This window comes from Mustela lutreola, chromosome X (genome assembly GCF_030435805.1).
Source record: "Mustela lutreola isolate mMusLut2 chromosome X, mMusLut2.pri, whole genome shotgun sequence".
Classification (NCBI taxonomy): domain Eukaryota; kingdom Metazoa; phylum Chordata; class Mammalia; order Carnivora; family Mustelidae; genus Mustela; species Mustela lutreola.
Window position 1 is genome coordinate 11058804 of NC_081308.1, and position 8026 is coordinate 11066829.

The 8026-nt window shown below is 40.8% G+C and overlaps 1 pseudogene; it reads left to right on the forward strand.

Annotated features, from left to right (window-relative positions):
- Positions 1-5944: 5944 nt before the first annotated feature.
- On the forward strand, positions 5945-6050 carry LOC131822437 (U4 spliceosomal RNA; annotated as a pseudogene).
- The last annotated feature ends 1976 nt before the right edge of the window (positions 6051-8026 follow it).

Below are 8026 nucleotides of genomic sequence, written 5' to 3' on the forward strand. Positions count from 1 at the left end.
GACCCCGGAGTCATGACCTAAGCTGAAGGCAGACACTCAACCCACTGAGCCACCGCAGCACCCAAAACTGACATAGTTTTAAAGAAAATATCATCACAGTTAGTCCTCTCCATTTTCCTTCAGATCTGGTCTGAATACAAATCTGGAAAGAGAGTTTCAGAATTTGAAAAAGTCATAAAAGCATCCCTTAAATCTATTAAGTCTTAAAAGTCATTCTTCTCTTTTAAAACCAAGTATTTTGAAGAAGACAACTGATGCCAGTCAACACTACGGTCCAGCTACAGAGACTATAAACTGAAGTAGCACTCCAAAGGGTGCCAAAAGATATTAGATATAAAGTCAGTGTAAACAAAGTTAAACCTCAAGGATTAAAAAAGGTCAAGAACTGTCAAGATAATATCTGCCAGGCCTAAGAAATTTTGAAGTGTCATCAGCTCTGAGACAATCATCAGAATCGTGTCAGGAAACTAAACCAGTGACAAAATATTTCTCTCTATTTGGCTTTCAACCTGGGACCACAGATCTCCATCATTGAAACTTCTTACCTGCTTTGAGTTGCTAAGGTAGGATGAAAGTCAAAGCACTCCTTTCTACTCTTTCTATTTATATATTCAATCATATACTTATATCCGTATGGATGAAAGACCATTTATTTTATATTTTGGGTTTTAATCAAATACTACTTTGTTTTGTTGCTTAAATTATCCCTGTTTTCGCTACTGAGAGCATACTCAGATTGGCTCTTGAAATTCTAAGAATTTCACTGTGCCTTGGCAAAGGAAAACCAAGTGGATGGTGATATCTAGAAATAGGGGCAAATGGTGGACTGGGAATGAGGAGATCTCAATGCTGGTCTCAGTTCTGAACAAACTGGTTTTATGATTTTTGAGCCAATCACTTAGGTTCTTTGAGCCCAAAGACCTAAGGCACTGTAGCTTAGTGGTTATGGGAAAAACTTGGAGCCACATTTCTGCTCATAGTCAGGCTCCCTTGTTCAGTGGCTGTGTTAAGTTGAGCAAGTCAATGAACCTCTCTGTGCCACGGTATCCTCCTCTGAAAAATGAGGATGAAAATAGTAACTACTCCATAGGGCCGATACAGGGATTAACCTGCCTTCCTTGACTTCTTGGGGTGCTGTGACATATGGGAAAGGGTAATCTTCTCCATCAAATTGTCATTGCTGTTGTAAACAAAACCACAGTGTTCTATATTTTTCCACTAATGTCCTTTTGGTGTTCCAGAATCTCATCCAGTACATACCACACAGCATTTAGTTGTTAGGTCCTCCGCTCTCTAGTCTGAGATAGTTTCTCATGGTTTCCTTTTTTTTTTTTTTTAAGATTTTTTTTTTTTAAATTTGTCAGAGAGAGAGGAGCGAGAGTGAGCACAGGCAGACAGAGTGGCAGGCAGAGGCAGAGGGAGAAGCAGGCTCCCTGCCAAGCAAGGAGCCCGATGTTGGACTCGATCCCAGGACCCTGGGATCATGACCTGAGCTGAAGGCAGCTGCTTAACCAACTGAGCCACCCAGGCGTCCCTCTCATGGTTTCCTTAATCTTAACAGTTTTGAAGGCTACTGGTTACATATTGTGTAGAATGTTCTCAATTTGAGTTTAAGTGATGTTTTCTCATGATCTGGGCTGGAGATATAGATTTTGGAGGGGAAAAAACCACAGAGGTGAAGTGCGCTTTTCATCACATTACATCAGGAGACACGTGATGTCACAAGACTTATCACTGGTGATGTTAACCTTGACTATTTGGAAAAGAGCTGTCTGCTAGGTTTCTCCACCGAAAAGTAACTTCTTTTCCCTTTTCATCCTCTATTCATTAGGCCAAGTTACTAAACTTAGTCCACAGTGGTGTGGGGGTGGGTATCTAAATATATTACTTAGAACTCCTTTGTGAGGAAGGTAGGTCCTTTCTCTCTCATTTCTTTATTTATTTTTATCATTTTATTTATACCAGTATGGATGCATAGCTATTTATTTTTTACGTTGGGTTATAATCCAGTATGACTTTATTTTGTTGTTCAAATTGTTCCAGTTTTGACTACTGGGAGCATGTTCAGGTTGGCTCCACTGTCTCTTTGACATGCCTTTCTCCTCTTGTTTTTTTGAATACTTCTTGCTTTCTTTTTTTTTAAGATTTTATTTATTTATTTGACAGACAGAGATCACAGAGATCTCTAGAAAGAAGGGGAAGCAGGCTCCCCGCTGAGCCCAATGCGGGGCTCGATCCCAGGACCCTAGGATCATGACCTCAGCTGAAGGCAGAGGCTTAACTCACTGAGCCACCCAGGCGACCCTGCTTCTTGCTTTCTATAACTGCAAGATGCTCCAAGGCTCATCTTGTCTGACCTTGTCTTTCCTGTTCCAGTTCTAGAATCAGCAATTTCTCTAAGAGACTCTAGTGACTTCTAGAGACGAATGGTAGCTCCCTAACCTTTAACGTGATGGGAACAGCATTGGGGTCTGAGGTCTGGATGTGAGTCGTGACCCCCAGCACATAGCCGCTGTGTAGCTGGCAGCAAGTTCCCACACTCTTCCATGGGGTAAGGAAACAGGGTACCTCATACCCCTCAGCACTGTGCTGCCACACAGGGAACACCCAATAACTACCACTTCCTGTATTCGTTTCCTTTCTCTGCTGTAACAAATCAGCACAAACATAGTGGCTCAAAACAACAAAGATTGCTTATCTTACCATTCTGGAGATCAGAAGTCTGAAATGAGACTTAAGGGGCTAAGTTAAGGTGTTGGCAGAGATGGACCCTTTGGGAGGCTCCAGGAAAGAATCTATTCCTTATGTCCTACAGCTTCTGGAAGCCTGTCCTCATCACTTGGCTCCTGGCTGCATCATTTCCATGCCTCCTTCTTCACTTAGCCTTTCTTCCTACCACCACTTTGAGCCTCCTGCCTCCCACTTATAAGGACTCCTGTGATTACACTGAGTCTGCTTATATAATCCATAATAATCCACCAACTCAAAAGCCTTAACTTAATTATACCTCCAAAATACCTTTTTAACATAAAATAACATCTTCAGAGCTTCCAGGGACTAGAATGGGAGCATCGTTGGGGGACATTTATTCAGCTTACCACACTCACTATTTTTATTCTTATTTCAGGGCTTGATTTGTAAAATTAAGAGTGTAGGAGAAAAGAACACTGAAAATTAGGGAGTGAAAACGTCCAGATGTTCATTCCATGACAATATTAATACAGTGAATAATTATTTTAACTAGCAATTAGTTTGGAATCTTCCCAAAAAGGTCCTTAAAAAACGTGTTCTTGGTTTTTTTTCCTTTTTATGGTTGCTCACCAAATTTGGCATTCTCTTCTTTTTGGCCATGGAGTTTTCTTTGGCAAAATGAACTCTTGCCTCCTGAGGAAATTTTCTTTTGTAAACCCTCTCTTTTTGTCTTCATAATGTTTTTTTCCAGTTCCATCAAAGAGTCAAATGTTTTTCCCATGATATTTTCTGACTCTCTTCTCTGGCTCTTGCCCAACCTTCTCATTTTTCTCACTGCCAAGCTCTCAGAAACTGAGCTGCAGACACCAGCTGTCTCAGTTATTACTTCTTAATATTTTACTAGAACTCATAAATTAATTATAATATAGGTACTACTACGTAAGTATTTATTAGTTATTAATAAATTAATATTATTTTTAAAATTCTAATTGCTACCTAAAGTCTTCTTTTGTTCTCCAAATGTAATCTGTATCTTTAACCACCAAATGCAAGAGCCATTTCTTTGTTCTCTCTAGTCATTTGTTACTATCCATTTGTAGAGTCTTAAATTTTTTTCCATGCTTCAAGACCATGTTTGGTACATGACATTACTTTTTACCAAATACTCACTTCCCTTGCCCCCTGCTTTATTTTCAGGGGAAAAACAGTATTTTTCCCATCTCCCTATGGATGTTGGACTTGACCACTGGAAGAGTAGGGCAGAAGTGACAGGGAGTGAGCTCAAAGGCTAGGTGCTTTTTAAGCCTTGAGGCTTCCTCTCACCCCTCTATGAGACTCCAGTTCCTGCCATGAGGACAGTGTGGCCACAAACGTGCTCCCCCTCTAGCCAGAGTCAGAGAATAACGCACGTATTAGAGAACTTCTCCAGGTCTCCCACAGACGTGCAGCCTAAAACAATGCATTCCTGGCAACTGTAGACCTGTAGGTGTGAGACTGGAGATGGCTCCATGTAGGGAGCTATGAACTCCCAGCATCTGTGTCTCCAAGAGCTTTCTCACAGGCCAAACATCCTGAGAAGTTTACATCCTTGAGAGTAACCCTCAACCAATGAATGAAGAGATTACTATATAATATCCTCTCTTTTCTCGTACCCCTCAGGCAGGATCATTCTAAGACCCAAATTCTAGTCTGGATCCCAGGGTTTCCCAGGGAACTTAGCATCAGCTTCCCGAGAGGGTAACTTTCTTTCTAATATACTCTTTACTGGCTGTCTTCCCTTTTCTGCCATACTAACCAACTCCTTTTCTGCACTTCTTGTCTGAGAGTATGCTTCTGGGGACCCATGCTAAGACAATAAGTGAATTTGGTCTAGCCTGTTGATATTCTATCCAAGATGGCTACCTACTCAGTGAGACAACCTCTGGAACAAGAAGCCATGGGAGCTGGGGAGACAGTGGAAGGGGCCAAAGCTAAACCTCTAAGCATCTTCAGGGGCTTAGGCAGCAGCAGAGAGACCTTTTAAAGTCCGCCATTCCTAAGAGCTTATAGCCTCAAACTCACTTCACCAGAGAGTCAATATTTGGCTTCTTTGAATATTTGTCCCAGGGGTACCAATGATCAGACAGTGTTAGCCAGTGACACTATGACAACAGTCACTTTAAGTCAAGAGGCACTTGTTTTCTTCCTCATTTTTCCTGCCTGCCTTTCTCTAGAGTTAGTTCTAGAAGTGGAGTTAGGCAGAACCATGTATCAGAGCTCATTAAACTCCACCCACTAGCTGCAGTCATTGTCCCAGCTAAAACTTACCTAGTGGGCAACTGAGGAAATGAGTTATAAATCAAGTATGAGATTGAAGTTTTAACCTAGGCTGGTCTTGAAGTAACTGAAAGCCACCAGAAGGTACTGGAATCTTCTAAGATATGCATTAAGTGATTCACTATCTTGCATGCAAGGTAGGTATGATAGCACATGGCTGAAAGTAGTGATTGATGGAAAAATAAACCCAATCATTTCTATACCCTCTTCTCAATAAACAGGTTACAAGAGTGATTTCAGGGATGCATCAAACTCAAGCACCCATCTTAGAGTGGTTTTAACCTCAAGGGAAAAAAAATTCCTGACAGAAACTTATCTACTAATATTGAAACATAAATCCAGCTCATGTCTCCCCATACACCATCCCAAGAGTCAAAGTCAAAATGTTTGTCTGTGAGGTTGTTCACCCGTATACTGGAAGTTCCCTAATGAAAGCTCTGTGCTGAGGAAAACTATCTGTGGTATAGAGAAATAGTTACTACAAAATCTTCAACATTTTTCTGTAAAATTATGTCAACTCTTGAAGGTCAAGGATAAAATCTTCTTGGAAAAACAAGATGAGAGACTGTCTGCAGAGCTGTTCAGAGTTCTTAACCCCATGTAATAATATTAAGCCAAGAAAGCTTAGAATTATAGGGTTTAGTCCATTTAACCTCACTGTCCCTGGAAGGAGAGAGGTATAAAGGGGGAATTGAAGGACAGGGACTTATCATATTCTATAAAGTGGGGGTTTCACAAAGGTCTTTTCTTTCACAAAGGTCTTTTCTTTCAAAAATAAAAAGACCAAAAAGAAAAAAATCCTTCCAAGAGGGCACAGTTATATTGATACACAACATAACATAACATATTACAGCTAGAAAAGACTGTAAAATGATATAATCTAAATTTTATAAATGTAGAAACACAGCCTCTTTTTTTATAAGATTTATTTAAGTACAGCTTTGCGCAGTGGCAGTATTGTAGCCAATGAGGTTTACCGAGGCGCGATTATTGCTAATTGAAAACTTTTCCCAAAGATTTATTTATGTATTAGACAGAGATCACAAGTAGGCAGAGAGTTGGGCAGAGAGAGACAGGGAGAAGCAAGCTCCCTGCTGCGCAGAGAGCCCGATGCGGGACTCGATCCCAGGACTCTGAGATCATGACCTGAGCCGAGGGCAGAGGCTTAACCCACTGAACCACCCAGATGCCCCAAACACAGCCTCTTGATACCAAGGCTATCACTTTTATTAAGCACCACACAGTCTCTTCAAGGAAAACATATTCTTAGAATTGTGGCCTCATGATCCTGTAGCTAGAAACCCTCTGCCTTTGGGCCACTGGGAAAAATAAGAACAATGTGATGTGGATGAACCTGCTTCTTTTTTAAAAATATATATATATATTTTCTAATTTCAGAGAAAGGGAGAGCACATGAACAGGGAGAGGGGCAGAGGAAGAGGGAGAGCAAGAATCCCAAGCAGTCCCTGCACTGAGCATGAAGCCCCACGTGGGCCTTAATCCTACAACCCTGAGGTGATGACCTGAGCCAAAACCCAAGAGTTGGATGCTTAACTGACTGAGCCACCCGGGTGTCCCTGAAACTGCACCTTTTGTACAGCCAGACTCCATGACATTTTGTTTCCTAAAGATAAATTTGACACTATTTTGTAGATCACACACTATAATAATCTTTAGATGCCTGGATGGCTCAGTCGGTTGAGCCGCTGCCTTCGGCTCAGGTCATGATCCTAGGGTCCTGGGATCGAGTCCGGCATCAGGCTCCTTGCTCCACAGGGAGCCTACTTCTCCCTCTGCCTCTGCCTGCCACTCTACCTGACTGTGTTCTCTCTCTGTCACTCTAACAAATAAATAAATAAAATTTAAATCTGTGTATGTGCTCACGTATCCTTCCTTATGTGTTTCACTTTAGTGATAATAGCAACTTGTCCTTAAATGAAGATACACCCTGTACTTGCCTCCAGATCAAATGACTGAAAAGCTAACAAGTATTTTAAAATTCGACAAGGTTCAAAGAAAAAAATATCAGACTGTGTTTAGCTGTAAAGCCATGTATTTGGACAGAGAACAAGTGGAAATATTCAAAATGGAAAACTTGACAAAAGATTAAAAAATAATAAAAGTGGGATAAAATCATGGATCCCATAGAAAAACAGGGGGTAGGAGGAAAGAGAGTCAAGAATTAAAGAGTCCTGTTGAGGTGAGGGGCGCCTGGGTGGCTCAGTGGGTTAAAGCCTCTGCCTTCAGCTCACGTCATGATCCCAGGGTCCTGGGATCAAGCCCCACACCGGGTTCTCTGCTCCGCAGGGAGTCTGCTTCCCTTCTTATCTCTCTGCCTGCCTCTCTACTTGTGATCTCTGTCTGTCAAATGAATAAATAAAATCTTAAAAAAAAAAAAAAGAGTTCTTTGGGTTCAAAGATGCCTGGTTCTTCTCTCTAAAGTCTCCAAATGTATTGTCTTTCTTAGGTAAGGTCCCATTCCTTATTTTAAAATTCAGGCCCTACTAGCACCTCTTGGCTCTGCGATAAGAGCATATTTCTTACTTTTATGATATTTACTATAGAGCATGAAACTTGATGAATGATTTTCTCTTTCTTCTAGCCCTAGTATCTTGTAAGCATGCCCAGAGGCTCATGTGTGATGTAACTGACTAATAAATATAATAAACCATTTTCCCAATGTTTTCAAAATTGGGTACATTGATTACACAAATCTCTAAAAGTATTTTTGACAGACAAAACTGTTTCCTAGCAAAACTAGTCATTATTCTGTGGCCTCTTTTAATGGACACATAAAATGCATCAGGCCCTGTGGATACAGCAGTGTGAGACACAGACTTTTAACTGCTTTACAAAGCAACGTGATTTTGCAGGAATGTGAAGTTTTTGAGAGCTATCTTTAGAAGTACTGAAAAGCTAAAGGGTATTTTACATTCAGACATGACTTGAGAAAAAAGTATGTATCATTATGATATTTTAAATTCTCATTGATCTTAGTGGACTCTAAACCAGAATTTGC